We start from the raw sequence: 16502 nt of genomic DNA on the forward strand, positions 1-16502 counted from the left end.
ATCTAACTTTAATATTAAAAAATTAATATTATTAATCAAATTTAATTTTATCTAGTAAAAAATTTAAAAAATATTTATTAAACCTAATTTTGATCACTAAAAATAAAAAATTATTGATCAAATCCAACTACAATCAATAAAAAAATTAAAAATTACTGACTAAAACTAATAAAAATTTAAAGATTATCAATTAAATTTAATTTTGACCTGCAAAAAATAAATTTAACTCTAAATTGATTTACAATACAAGTTATGTTTAGAAGATTAGAAATTTAGTGTGAATTATTATTATTAGTGCATTTTTTAGATAATTTCCAATTAATAAACTAAAATTTACATGATGTTCTTCAAATTTTGTTAAAATAATCAATCTAATAAATAAAATTCAAAGATGTCAAAAATAATAAATAAATACGACAAAAATGCATATGTGTTTTTTTATTTAAATGCGATTCCATATAAAAAAATAACTGAATTTCACATAATTTTAAGAAAATACAAACCGTAAGCTAAGTTATATCATATTTCATGCACACTCAACTCTTTTAAAACTCCAAAGGATATTTCTAAACGATAAAGTAGATTATTGGTCTCACTGTCTCAAAATCAAGGATATAGATATGAATTCACTAAAGATGATGAGATCTAGGAGACAATTTCTTAGTTGACTAAAGTCATCATCTGGATTGCTTACACGTGAATTGGATCAAGATGAAAGAGTGAATGATATTTGCCTTGCAATTTTACCTTACGAGTTTGCCGATGGAATAGTAGTTCGGCGAACACAAATTTTTGGATTCTTCGAAATTGTGACAGCTTGGCCTGATTGGCCCAATAACACCGAACTCCTACCCTAGGAATTTGGGGTTGTTTTATAAAAAAAAATTCTGTAACCTTTTATTCATTTTTGAGATTCGTGAACACTGCGGTCCACTTCTTTCACTTTAATTTAAGATACTTCGCCTGTTATTGTGCCCCTCAATCGTGGAGCGGTATTAATTATCAGCTGTATTAATTATGATGATTATGTCCTCAAGACTATAGTATCGTGATAAGATATTATATAAATTTTTTCTCTAAGGCTTAGTTTGGAAGTTGGAAGGGAATAAGAAAAGAAGAGAAAGAAAAGAAAGGAAAGAGAGAGAAAGGAAGAAAAGAGAAATGATGTGTTGTTTTATTTGAGAGATGAGGAAAAAAAAGAAAGGAAATTATTTGGAATAAAAATTAATGATTTTTTTTCCAACAAAAGTTTTCCTCCATTTTCTTCCATTTTTAGGTAGAAAATCTTTTAATTATGAAAGGAAAATTTTCTCTTCCCTCACTTTCTTTTCCTTTACGTAAAAAAACTCCCAAACATTATTTTTTTTTCACTTTTCCATACAAATCTTTTCCTTTCTCTCCAATTTAAAACTCTCAGACAAAGCGTAAATGAGGTGCATAATTAAATGATGTTGAACTTTTAGATTGTTCGTTGTACGTATTTCTCAATTTATCCTAATACTGATAAAAATATTCTATAGAATCGGATCGGTCATAAGAATAATTAAAAAAACTAATTGAATTTATCATTTTTTTTAATTATCATGTTTATAGAATTGAATAAGTATGGACACTCACGGGGCTGCCGGATTTCAATTTTTTTTTTTTTACAGAAGTGATATTGAACTGTTTTGTAGTGAAGGATATCATCTTTTGAAACACGAGGGCTCATTGATGTTGGGCGTTACAGGAGACGAAGGGAAACAGAGTCCTTTCGTCTCTCTCGTTGCTGCAAACGCCAAGGAGACGAAGGGTCGTCCTTTCCCCTTCATCTTCCTTAGTCTTCTTATAAAGGTGCGTCCAAGCCTTTGAGAAGAGATTAGATGATCGCAGCAGAAGGTTTGCGAAGGTGATTAGAGAGTGCAAGCGAAATTGTGTGAGGTGATCAAAGAGCGCTAGAGAACGTCCAGAGGCTGGGATTTGGTTCGTGGAAAAGTTCGAGGAAGTTCCGAGTGGTGATCTTCTCGGAGACAGCAGCAGTGACTTCTCCGACGGTTCTTCGACGATTTCTTCGGGATATCACTGTGAGTGGTTACCGCTTTAATTTTGTTTTGTTTCATGCTCTCAAAAGAACCAATAATGGTATCAGAGCATAGATTTGAAAGTATGAAAATCAACGCGAAAAAAATTACATTTTTTCTTCTTCTATCGCGAAGAAGAAGATGAACAGTGAGCACTGTTCATCAATTGAATCGATTGAGTTTTTTTTTCAACCAATTCAAAATCGCGTACAGTAATTTAATCGATTCTTGAATCGATTGAAGAGATAAAAGGATGAACAGTGATATTTGACGAAGTACCGTGCACTTGAATCGATTCAAGAGTGAAAAAAAAAACAAAACAACGAATCGATTCATGAATCAATTGAGATTGAAAAAAAAAAAGGAGATGCAGAATGCTTTTGACGAAGTACAGTGACGAAGAAAAAAAAAATCGTGTTAAAGAAAAAAAAAACAAAGTGCATGCATCCTTTAATTTTTTTTTCACGTACATGAACAGTGATATAAAATTTAATTAAATATATTTATTAATTAATTAAATACATAAGGAAATGTATTTATTAATTAATAAATAAATATTTAATTAAGTTATGGTCCAATTTATTGAAAATGGAATCATACCAACTTGTCCAATCAAACTCAGGTTTGGTTTAAATTATTAATTGATTTAAGTAGACCAGTTTGATTCAATGATACCTAAAGCTGGTTCAAATTATTTGTTGATTTAACCAGTTCGATTTATTATTGAATCAATTGGGGTGATCTTGAGTACAGAAGTTGGGCTGATCAAATATGACCAGATTAGTTCTATTGTATCAGATTTGATCAAAAAGAGTAGATTTGTTCTAATGGGTCAGACTTAATCCAATGAGTAATTGGACGAATCAAACGGACCTAAGTTTGATCAATAAGTCTGAGATTGACTCAAATGAGCTTAACCAATAACAGAATATAGGTCAGAAATATCTGTCCAATTAGATTAGTTCTAATGAGGACAATAGATTAAACTTAAGATCCAGATTCCTGATCGATCGGTCCAATATGTCAGTCACATGAGACTCCCCAAAATAAGGAAATTTGTTTTTCTTAATTGCTTGTGCATTCTGTATATTTTGTTCTATATGTGGGAATTGAAATAGACCGGTTTTTGTTACTGGTATGTCGATTTTGTATTGACATCATGATTTTCAATTCCAGATACAAAGAACGATATACACGATGACTGATCGCTATGAACGACAACATGAGTTATGGGAGGAGATCAAGAAGCTGGAATATGACCCGGATCACGGAGTCGGTAGGCTTATTGGTCGGCTCGATTGGTTGTTCTGGAATCTCGAGCGAGAAGGGTATCTAGTCTAGGAAAAGGAAAGAAGATGGTCTCTGGTTTATTCATTATCGGAACATCTAAGGCAGATATCATTTCAACTTTGGGATGATTTTGATGGGCACATCTTATATTCAGAGATGTGTAGGAAGTTACTTCATTCAGAATGGGGTCCTCTAGAATCTGAAGAGGATCCGGATCCCGAAGAAATGGACCTCGAAGAATCTGAAGAGGATCCAGAAATGGACCTCGAAGAATCTGAAGAGGATCCAGAAATGGATTCTGAAGATTTAGAGGAGGATCCAAATCCCGCAAAATCTGAGGATGATCCGGAGATGAACCTCGAAGAATTTGAAGAGGATCCAGAAATGGATCCTAAAGATTTTGAGGAGGATCCAGAGATGGATCCCGAGGAGGATCTAGAGATGGATCCCAAAGAATCAGAGGAGGATCCTCAAGAGTGTGTAGAAGATCCAGAAATGGATCTGATGGATACATTTGAGGCTGAACCACCCATCATAGAATTTGGGACAAACGGGATGCAATTACCCACTGCTCTAGTATTTATCCTAGTGGGAGTAGTACTAGCTTATATATGTTACTAGTGTTCTGTTTACTGTCGTTATGTACGAACAGTGTTAGCTCATCCAGTTTTTGAGTCATGTAATAATTTCTGTTGTTATGTACGAACAGAATTATATAATGAAAAGTTATGTTATATGTTAACAAACTTGGAAATGATTAGTTCATTTCATGACATGATTAGTTCATATGAATATGATTCGTTCATATATCCATACGATTAGTTCATATGAAAAATAATTAGTTCATTTTAATAATGTTTCGTTCATTAGATGGGATATGTATACTATGATTGATCAGTGTTGATTAGATTAGAACATACAAATGATGAGTGGAAACAATATTATTGTTGGTTGCTACTCGGAATATCGTACTGGTTCTCTTGTACAAAAATTTTGCACAAGTCCTGAACCTTTCCTAACAACCTATTGTGTTCTTTAGAAATTAAACTTGGAATCGCAAACAGAACTTAACATTATTGATTCCAAATTTAACTTATCTATTCTTAGAAGTTTAGACTTAGATCGCAAACGATGCTTAACATTATTGATCTAAATCCACCCATGTTACAAATTCGATTAAATATTTATTTCTGAGATTGACTCCCAGGTCAAACATGGTGAGACACTAGGCCTTCTTGGGTATGGAATCATCCACCACTGCCTCGACAAAGCCTTTCAAAGAAATTCAATATTCCGTCTCCTTATAGTAACCCTAGGCTTAACCATTAAGAATAATCAAATCATAAGATCGAAAAAACCAAAAGAAACATAAATTCGAATCACAAATCCGAAACCTAGAATCACTAGCCTCTTGTGTTTGGTATTTCAAGATCTAAACAAAAAGATGAACTAGTTATGATACGGAAACTTATAACTAGTTATACCTTTTGTAGCTTATATGTTGGGGTTGCAAGATTGTAAACATAGTCCCATATTGAAAACACATGGAAAAGATCATGGGTTTATAAGAGAAAGATATCTCCATTGGCATGAGACCTTTTGGGTAGAGCCCAAGAGCAAAACCATGAGGGCTTAGGCCCAAAGTGGACAATATCATGTCATTGTGGAGATATCTAAATTCTTTTCGATCCTACAATTGGTATCAGAGCCCGGACTGCCAGAAGGTTTAACCGCCGACTGTGCACAAGAGCTATGGTCTGATTGAACCATGTGAGTACAATATTGACCTCGAACAAAGAAAGTGGGGGCTTCTATGTTTGGATCAAGAGGATCAGACACCAGGCAGGAAGTCCTAGTAGGTCGAGTGGACCGAGGGGCAGGAAGTCCTAGTTGCGGCTAGGCAAGGAAGTCCTAGTAGGTCGGGTGGACCGAGGGGCAGGAAGTCCTAGTTGCGGCTAGGCAAGGAAGTCCTAGTAGGTCGGGTGGACCGAGGGGCAGGAAGTCCTAGTAGGTCGGGTAGACCGAGGGGCAGGAAGACCTGGTGGGTCAAGGATCGGACGTGAGAAGCCTATGGTCCTTTGTTTGAGGGGGGGATTGTTGGGGTTGCAAGATTGCAAACATAGTCCCATATTGAAAACACATGGAAAAGATCATGAGTTTATAAGAGAAAGATATCTCCATTGGCATGAGGCCTTTTGGGTAGAGCCCAAGAGCAAAACCATGAGGGCTTAGGCCCAAAGTGGACAATATCATGTCATTGTGGAGATATCTAAATTCTTTTCGATCCTACATTATAGACCTCACGATCTTCTGCCGTATTCCTCTTCTTATCTCGGACGTCGTGTGGGCGACGATCTACCGAGACGAGAATCCACCCAAGGCTCCTTCTTCTCCTTGCAAGTTTCGGCCACCAAGAATCTCCTAGAGATGAAGGTCTTCGGCCACCAACCAAGCTCCAAGGGATGCAAAGAAACAAAGTCTCCTTTCTCTACTTCTTCTCCAAGCAAAATCCAACCACCAAGAGTCTCTTAGAGAGTTGATGCCGCTGGCCAAAGAAGAAGAAAAGGAGGAGAGGATGAGGGTCGGCCGCACCAAGGAAGAGAGGAGAGGAAATAATAGATGATATGTAGTTGTGAGGTGAGGCACCTCTACCCTCTCTTTTATATTCCTTGGTCTTGATAAATAAGGAAAGTTTTATAAATAAAACTTCCTTATATTCCTTGCCAATGTTTAAGAAGGAATGTTTAATTAAAATTTCCTTATTAAACCTCTAATGGCCGGCCACCTCATTGTCCTCCAAATAAGGAAATTTTTAAACAAAAATTAAAACTTCTTAATTTGTTTCCGAAAATTTTTAAAATAAAAATTTCTCTTTAAAAAATTCCCTTCATGGTTGGTTATAAAAGAAACTTTTTATAAATTAAAATCTCTCCTTTAAAATATGTGGATGATTACAAAAAGGAAAGTTTTCTCAAAATGAAAATCTTCCTTTTCAATCTACAAATAAGGAAAGATATCAAATCTTTCTTTTAATCTTTTGTAGAAAGTTATAAAAGAAAAGATTTATAATTTTTTAAAACTCTCTTTTAAAACCATGATGATGGTTACAAAAAAGGAAAGTTTTATCAAAAAATTAAAATCTTCCTTTTAACTACAAATAAGGAAAGATATCAAACCTTTCTCTTAATCTTTTGTAGAGACTATAAAAGAAAAGATTTAATTTTTAAACTCTCTTTTAAATCATGGCTTCCATATAAGGAAAGATTTTAAAAAATAAAAATCCTTTTTATTTTATTGTGGTCGGCCACCAACTTGGGTTCCAACTTAGGTCCGACCACCTACTTGCTCCATCAAGGCTTGATCTTGGTCGACCCTTGCTTGGGCTCCAAGCTTGGCTTGGCCGGCCACCTTAGGATGGGTAAGAAGGTGGGTATGAGTGGGTATAACACTTTATAAATAAGAGGCTACGACAGGGACCGAGAGGAGGAATTGGTTTTGATCTCCCGATGAACTTGAGCTTCCCCTGTTCGCCCTGAATACCCAACTTGAGTTCATCAATAATAACTCATACCACTAAAGAGTTATTATTGAACTACCGCACCAATCCCATATTACTATATACGCTCCTTCTTATCATGAGTGTGTTAATCTCCCTGTGTTTAAGATATTGAATGCCCACTAATTAAATGAGTTACTGACAACTCACTTAATTAATATCTAGCTCCAAGAGTAGTACCACTCAACCTTATTGTCATGTCGGACTAAGTCCACCTGCAGGGTTTAACATGACAATCCTTATGAGCTCCTCTTGGGGACATCATCAACCTAGATTCCTAGGACACAGTTTCCTTCTATAATCAACAACACACACTATAAAAATATCATTTCTCAACTTATCGGGCCTTTTGATTTATCGAGCTAAATCTCACCCATTGATAAGTCAAAGAAATAAATACTAGATATATGCGCTTGTTATTATATCAGGATTAAAAGCACACACTTCTATAATAACAAAAGTTTTGTTCTTTTATGCAGTCAGTATAAAAAGAAATTACCTTAAATGGTCCAGCTCAATACACTCTGAGTGTACTAGTGTAATTTTATAGTCAAGATAAACTAATATCAAATTACACTATGACTATTCCAATGGTTTGTTCCTATCCATCTTAGTCGTGAGCTACTATTTATAATTTATAAGGAACTGATAACATGATCTTCTGTGTGTGACACCACACACCATGTTATCTACAATATAAATTAAATGAACAACTACACTTAGCATATAAATGTAGACATTTGACCAATGTGATTCTTATTTCTAAATAAATATTTATACAAAAAGCTAGGTTTTTAGTATACACTCTAACAGTTACCACTTGATTTTGTAAACTAACTCTAATTTACATTGAGTCAATAAATAATTGCACATATATGAATTACACTGAAATAATAAATAATGTGTTTATTTATGTAGATCATGGCAACTAAAAACATCATAGCTGAACTCAATAAGGGTGAGAAATTATATGGAGATAACTACAAAATCTGGCACCTCAAGATACAATACGTTCTTGAGGAACAAGAAGTTCTAGAGGTTGTAAATCAAATCATAGAAGAACCAGCTGATGGTTCTACAACACAACACAGACGTGACCTTGATGCCTATAAGGCATGGAAAAGGAAGGACTCCATTACTAAGCGTATGTTGATTAGTTCAATGGTGGATGACCTGATATTTGAGTATGATCCATTACCATCTGCTCATGCCGTCTAGGTAGCCCTTAGAGAGAAATAAGGTGGAGTCAGTCTGAATAAACTCCGTCAGCTAACTATCAAGTTTGATAGCTGTAAAAAGCACTCGAATGTTGTTATGGCCCAACATCTCAGGGAGATTGGTAACATGATTCGAGAGCTTAAGACTGTTGGTTATGCGCTGACCGATAAATAACAAGTTCAAGAAGTTATCCGTTCCCTTCCTGATTCTTGGGAAACGATAAAACAGAATCTGACCCACAGTGAGAGTATCAAGACTTTCACCGATGTCTCACGCTATGTTAAACTTGAGGTGGAGAGGATTGAATCCACAAGGATTTCTGGTTAAGCTTTTGTAGTTGAAGGTTTTGGTTCCAAGAATAAGAAAAGACGGTTTAAGAAAGGAAAGGGAAAAGGAAAGGAGGCTAGTGTTGTTGCTGTTAAAAACCAAATCAAGAAGAAAGGAAAGAGATATGGATAAAGACCTATAAGCAAGTTGACTTGCTTCTGTAGGACCGTTGCGGCTGGCTAGAAGGAGGGGGGAGGGTTGAATAGCCCTGTAAAGAAAAAATAAAAACACCCTTCTCGAACTTTCAACAAAACACTTGCATAAAATAAATTGAACAGAAACTAAAGAGAGGAAGAGGCAAAAGGATTTACTTGGTTACAACCGGGGAGGTTGTTAATCTAAGGAAAGCCGCACTAGTATCTCCTTCGGGCGGAGAAGCCTATTAAAGCAGTGAAAGCGCAAAACAAAGAAGCTAATCTAAAACTGAAGCGTACAAATGTTGGAAATGAATTGCTATGAGTTGTTAAAATCTTCTGGACCAAGGCTATATTTATAGCCTTGGTCGGGGTGCCTGGAAGGGTTCCAGCGCCCTGGGGGATAAAACTTTATCCCCCGACGTTCAGATCGCGAAAGACTCGATCTGGTCAAAGATGGACTTCCAGGCGTCCCGGTCAGCTCCGGGCGCCCCAGACCCAAAAGTCAACTCTAGTTGACTTTTTCGGTCCGAGTCCTCTGCTCCGGCTCTGGTCGCCTTGGTCTGGGTCTTCAACTCCGGATCCGCTCGCTTGGGTGATCTTGGCCATCCGAAAAAGGGCTCACCCGAACCCAACTTCCGGTCTTCTCGAGTGGGCTTTCGCTCCGGCTTCTCGTCCCTCTGAATCGTCGCGTGTTTCCTTCTCGTCCGCCGACATACTCATCCGCAGTCTTCGTCCCTCGGACGCACCGTGCGCTGTCTTTCTTGCTAGCTGCGTCTCTTGCTCCTCGAGCAGTCTTCCGCTCCGGCTTTCATCGCTCGAAACCACCGCACGCTTCCTTCTTGTCCGCCGGTGTACTCTTTCGCAGTGCCTCGTCCCTCAGACGCACCACGTGTCATCCTTCTCGCTAGTTGCATCTTCCACTAGACTACCTGTGCTCCTAAGCTCCTGCACACTTAGACACGAGGTTAGAAACACACAAGACCTAACTTAACTTGTTGATCACACCAAAAACAACCTTGGGATTCCAACAATCTTTCCCTTTTTGGTGTGAGCAACCCAAGTTAAGTTAGGGTAAAAATAGACATAAAATAAACTTAACTAAATTTACAATTAAGTGTAAAAATAAAACAAGTCAAATTTTGGTCTACCTCTCCCTAGACTTATACTTTTCCTTCTCTCCCTTTGATCACATAAAAAATAGGGTTCCTAGAAAAAATCTAAGGGTAAAAACTTAGAAAATTTTGAGATCCTTAAAAAAAATTTTGCAATAATAAACAGTCTCTGTAAAAAAAATTTTAAGTAAAATTTAAAGAAAATTTTCTAAGTGACATTATAAGAAAAATTCTAACTTAGACAACTTTGCAAAAACATTTTTTAAAAATTTTTCTAAATATAAAAGAGAATTTTTCTAAGGAAAAAATACTCAAAAAAATTTTCTAAGTAAAAAAATTATTTTTGAATTTTTTTTAAGTCTTTAAAAAGAATTATTTTTGAAAGAAAATACAAAAAAAAAATCCTAAAGTAGAATTTTCTAAGTAAAAATTTCACGTAAAAGTATTTTTCTAAGTATAAAAATATTTTAAAAAAACAATGTTTGAAAAACTTTAAAAGCATTAATTAATTCTAATTTTAATACTTTGACCGAAAGTTAATTAAATATTTATTTCAATATTTTGGCTTCCAGGTCGTGGCGAGGCACTAGGCCTTCTTGGTTATTGGAGCAACAACCACTTCCTTAGACAAAGCCTCATAGAGAAATTCACTGTTTAATTTTATTACTGAAAGCATTAATTGTTGGTGCGGGAAGCATCCGACGATCGATTGTTGTTTTGATAATGACAAAGGAATTCAAAGTTAAGTTGTTTTGTGATCTAACGTACCTAATTGAGTGCTTCAGGAAAGTCCTAGCTGCGGTTAGGCAGGTAGAAACCCCTAGGGGGTGATAATCCTAGGTCATAAGGGGTGGTAACCCTATGCGAAAAGTCTTGGTAGGAAGAGAGCTTCAGGCAAAAGTCCTAGGGGGAGGTAACCCTAGGTGGAAAGTCCTGGTGTAGCGAATCAGGTGGAAAACTGGACCAGCCAGGAAGCGGAAGTCCAGCAGAAAGTTCGGAAGCTTCAAACGTTGAGCAAAAGCCCAGTCGATCTAGAGGTTCACACTAGCAACAGTTAAATCTCCTGAGTGGAGTAGGTGAGGACGCCTTTCCCGTAGAGGGAACGGTAGGCGTCGGGTCGACCTAGTAGGAAATCCGAAGTCAGACCCGGACAGTCCGATGATTGCCAATTATATCTATCATATTATTTCTGTGCTAACTTTATTTTTGCAGGGTTTGTGTTTGGGACTAACACATTTTGCAGGAACATAGAAACACACTTAGCCTCGGATAAATAGTGTCTGAGGCGCCTCCATGGGGCTTGGAGGCGCCTCGAGTGCTAGCCGAAGCCAGCTGTCCAGAGACGCTGGAGGCGCCTTGGAGGTCACTGGAGATGCCTTGGACTAGGCGTTGGAGGCGCCTTAAGTGGGATAAGGCGCGACCAGATCAGAGCTGATCCATGCGTGCGACTCAGTGGCCTGGAGGCGCCTCGGACAAGCTTGGAGGCACCTTCAGCACTGTTTATAAGGAGGGTTCGAGCAACAGCTTAGGACAACGAATTCCAAGCAATCCTTACGCTATAAGCTGCTTACGAGACGATCCCGAAGTGCTACAACAACTTACCGACGACCCGAAGCTTCAGTTTCTATTTTGCTGTTGTCGGTATAAAGTTTACTTACAGTTTATTTGTACTTAGCTTGTAATAGATTTTACGAAAAATGGCTGTTGCCCACCATAAACGCTCAACGAGCGTAGGCCTTGGAGTAGGAGTCGCTTAAGGCACCAAACCAAGTAAATCTTGGTGTTTTTCTATGTGTTTGTCTTTATTTCATTTCCGCTGCTTTAAACTCTCGATTGTTTTACGATTCCGAAATGAGTGAAAGCCACGAGCGCTATTCACCCTCCCCTCTAGCGCTTTCGATCCAACAATTGGTATCAGAGCGGGGTCGCGTTGATCTGGTGCAACCACCAATCACGTAATTTTTCGTGGTATTTTCAATTTTACGGAGTCAATTAGAATTAGCTTAATAACTATATTCTAATTATTTTTTTTCGAATCAGTTTTTTCTTGAGACTGGTGCAACACCACTCGAGTTCGTTAGTTCTTAATCTTATTTCCCGCACTGCTAATCCAAGACATAGTCTTGGGATATTTCTGCTATTTTGGTTTTGCATATTTAACAAATGGCCCAACAAGAGGGTTTCAGCACCATTCGTCCCCCGCTCTTCTCCGGAGAAGACTTCGGGTACTGGAAGGGACGAATGGAAACTTACCTGAAGATCCAGTTTGATACCTGGATGATTATCAAGACTGGAATACAACTGCCAACCGATGAAGACAGCAAGCCGACACCTTGCGAAAAATGGGAACCGACCCTAATCAAGAAGGTGGAAGCTGATGCCAGAGCAACCTGCACCCTCCAGTGCGGACTGACCAAGGAGGAGCTCAACAGAGTTGGACCGTTCTCCAGCGCAAAAGAGCTTTGGGAGAAGCTGATCGAACTCCACGAGGGCACCTCCGACACCAAGGTTAGTAAAAGAGATCTTCTATTCAATAAACTATATAATCTAAAAATGCAGGAAGGAGAGACGGCAAGTCAACTCCACGCGCACATACAAGACGTTCTCAACGGCCTCCATGCAATCGGGCAGAAAGTCGAGAACTGAGACATCATAAGGTACGCACTAAACTCGTTTCCAAGGAGTACATTGTGGACATCAATGGTAGATGCCTACAAAGTCTCCAAGGATCTATCTTCTATAAAATTAGATGAGTTATTTTGTGAATTTGAATTGCATGAACAGACTAATACACAGCCAACCAAGAAGGGGGTTGCTTTGGTTGCAGGTACCAGTCGAACATACGAACCAAAATCACGTCGAAGAACTGAACCGGAATCAAAAGTCGAACCCGACTCAGATGATGAGTTGACAATCGAACTAGTAAATCTTGTAAAGAAACTCTACAAGAAGAAGAAGGGCTTCAACAAGAGAGACCTGAAGAAAGTAGGACAATCCAAGGAGGGTCAACCCAGCTCAAGAGTCAAGTTCGAGGTGATCTGCTACGGATGCAACCAGAAAGGGCACATTAAGGCCAACTGCCCAAATCAGAAGGATGCAAAGAAGCAGAAGAAAAGGAAGGTGCTGAAAGCAACTTGGGAAGAATCCTCAGAAGAAGACACTGACGATGAACTCAATCAGACGAGTCTACTTGCGCTGATGGCCCGGGACCAGATTGAACTGTCCGAGAGCGAGAGTGAGTCAGAAGCCGAGTCCGAACGAAGCCACGGATCCGTATCCATTTTCGAAGGGCTTGACCCCGCTGTAATTGTTCCTCGACTTAACAATTTAGTTAATTACTTACTACGCAAATTAGCTAAGTCAAACCTAAAGGTCAAGTCACTTCTACAGGAAGTAGCAGTCCTTAAAGAAGTGACTAACCCCAAGACCTTGCTTGACCCAGTTTGGACTGGAAGTTCGACTCGAGTTAAAAAACTTGAGGAAGAAAACTCCAGTCTAAAAACTCAGGTTAAGGATTTAAAAAATACATTAGAACGGTTCTCTTTGGGCTCTAAGAAGCTTGACCTAATTCTTGGGACACAAAGAGCCATTTACAACAAAACTGGGCTAGGTTATAAAATTAAAAGAAAATATAAATCCTACCTGTCCTTAGTAAATAGACAAAATAATAAATCAGTCCAAGCATGGGTACCCAAGTCCAACCTGATTAATCAAGTTGGACTTGGTCAATATTGGGTCCCTAAGGATCAAATACATTACCTCGATAGACCATATCGAGGCTATGATCCAGGGGGAGCTAGAAAAAAAAAACAATAAAAATAAAACTAAATTAAATAAACTTAAAATAAAACTAAATTAAAAATAAAATAAAATTCAAATTCAAATTAAATAAACTTAAAATTCAAATTAAATAAACTTAAAATTTAAATTAATTAAAATTAAATTAAAATCAAATTAAAATCCAAAGGAAGGCTCCAGAGTAGCTGGCACCTTCGAACTTAATCCACCCGATAAGGGTAACCAAGAGTAGACTACCCGACAGGGTAATTAAGGTTAGATTAAAATGGGCTAGGTTTAACTTGACTCACGGTACTGGTGAAGTATTGGATGATAGTACGTTGGGGAAACTTAGTCATCACATGTCTAGGGAGATATGGCTTCGACCTGGTGCATTTGGCTAAGTGGAACTGACCGAAGCTACCCTCTATGGATCCTAACCAGTTAGACCAAGGTTTTGTACTAAGTTCAATGGGTAGGACTACTTGGAAAACCTCGAAGGCATGGTTACTTTAATTATGTCCTTGTGACTTACCATAGCCCAGAAGTTTATCCAAAGAATGTTTACTTGTTGAATCCAAAACTAAACCTGAATCTAACACAAAGTTAAACCAAACCCTAAATTTGAACCATATTTCATCTCACAAAAATTATAGGTTTCTCTGAATAAAAACTTAGATCGGGTGAGATGATTAAGGATTAAAATTAAAATTCAATTTCAAATTAAAATTATAAAAATTAAATTAACTTAAAATATTTTTTTTCAAAATTAATTTAACTTAAAATATTTTTCAAAATTAAATTAACTTAATTCTCAAAAATTAATTAACTTAAATTTTTTTTAATTAACTTAAATGTTCTTTCAAGATTAATTAACTTAAAATATTTTTTCAAAATTAAATTAACTTAAAATATTTTTTTTCAAAATTAATTTAACTTAAAATATTTTTCAAAATTAAATTAACTTAATTCTCAAAAAATAATTAACTTAATTTTTTTTTAAATTAACTAAAATATTTTTTCAAAACAAAATTAACTTAAAATATTTTTCAAAATTAACTTAAATATTTTTTCAAAAATTAATTAACTTAAATATTTTTCAACATTAAATTAACTTAATTTTTTTTCAAAATTAACTTAACTTAATTATTTTTTAAAATATTTTTTTAAATATTTTTTCAAAATTAATTAACTTAAAATATTTTTCAAAAATTAATTAACTTAAAATATATTTTAAAAACTAAATTAACTTAAAATATTTTTTCAAAAATTAATTAACTTAAATATTTTTCAAAATTAATTAACTTAAATATTTTTCAAAATTAATTAACTTAAAATATTTTTTAAAAACTAAATTAACTTAAAATATTTTTTAAAAATTAATTAACTTAAAATATTTTTTAAAACTAAATTAACTTAAAATATTTTTCAAAAATTAATTAACTTAAAATATTTTTCAAAAATTAATTAACTTAAAATATTTTTTAAAAACTAAATTAACTTAAAATATTTTTTCAAAAATTAACTAATTTAAATATTTTTCAAAATTAATTAACTTAAATATTTTTCATAATTAATTAACTTAAAATATTATTTCAAAATTTTTTTTAACTTAAATATTCTTTCAAGATTAATTAACTGAAAATATTTTTCAAAATTAAATTAACTTAATTCTAAAAAATTAATTAACTTAATTTTTTTTAATTAACTTAAATATTCTTTCAAGATTAATTAACTTAAAATATTTTTCAAAATTAAATTAACTTAATTCTCAAAAATTAATTAACTTAAAAAAATTTTTAACTTAAATATTCTTTCAAGATTAATTAACTTAAAATATTTTTTCAAAATTAATTAACTTAAATGTTCTTTCAAAATTAATTAACTTAATATTTCTTAAGAAATTAATAACTTTTTTTATCTCTTTCAAATTTTTATAAACCTCTTTAAAGTTAAAAAGGATAACCAATTAATAATTTTTAATCAATTAAAAAAAAAGGCACGTGGCACCAGTCAGAGGCGCCTCCCACAAGGGAGGCGCCCTAAACAGCGGCGGGAAAACTCCCGCCGACTTACCTAAGGTGCCTCGGATCATCTCCGAGGCGCCTCCAAAGGCGCCTTACGAAACCTTTAAGGCACCTTCCACCCGGAATATCGCCACGAACAGAAGGTTTTTGTTCATTTTCTGCAGAAGCCGAGCACGAGATTCTCATGCGATTTCTCCCCAACCAAGGCGCCTTCAACCCACATCTTCCTCGACTCCTCGCAATGCCTCCTAGGTATACTCTAAACCTCCCTCAATCATCTATTACATAAATTTCGTACTAGTTTTTCTATTTTGCTTGTATACTGTCAAAAATAGGAAACGTCACATCGTTGATCCTACATCGGCTAGGGCCACTTCTATGGATCCTAGATTCCCCTCGAACAACATAGGATAGATTTTGCTAGGTTTACCTTTGAGTCCATTAAACCTAGGTATATAGGTAGGGCATTTTTTTGCCCAATTTTATCTCCCCGCAGTCCAGATGATAGATTACTATCACCTAAGAAAACTGGTTGACTGCAACACCACAGTAAATCAAGACTTGTGTGCCCAGTTCTATCACAACCTTGAAAAGGTTGATGATAGCACCTATTCCACCAGAGTTGGTGGAACTGATATTCAATTTACTCCCTCCCTGCTTCACACTAGCTTAGAGCTTAGGGAGTCTCAGTGTACATTTTTATGTTACCCGAGTAGGGATCTACCATTTGGTGATCCCTATTCCCATATTACCTTAGATGACATCTATATGCACTTTTTTGGGGAGGAGAGACCTCTTGGACTGACTGAGTTCAGGTCGACCCTTCTTAGAGTTCAGGACTATGTTATGTACAGAGTCCTGCCAGCTTGCATTCTGCCCATCACATCTCGAGACGTCTCGAAGATGCGACCATCCCACTCATTCTTTTTGTATGCTCTTAGCCAGTGCCTAGATATAGACATTACACTGCATATGTTTTATAACATCATTCTTGCATC

Source organism: Zingiber officinale, chromosome 1B (genome assembly GCF_018446385.1).
Source record: "Zingiber officinale cultivar Zhangliang chromosome 1B, Zo_v1.1, whole genome shotgun sequence".
NCBI classification, from domain to species: domain Eukaryota; kingdom Viridiplantae; phylum Streptophyta; class Magnoliopsida; order Zingiberales; family Zingiberaceae; genus Zingiber; species Zingiber officinale.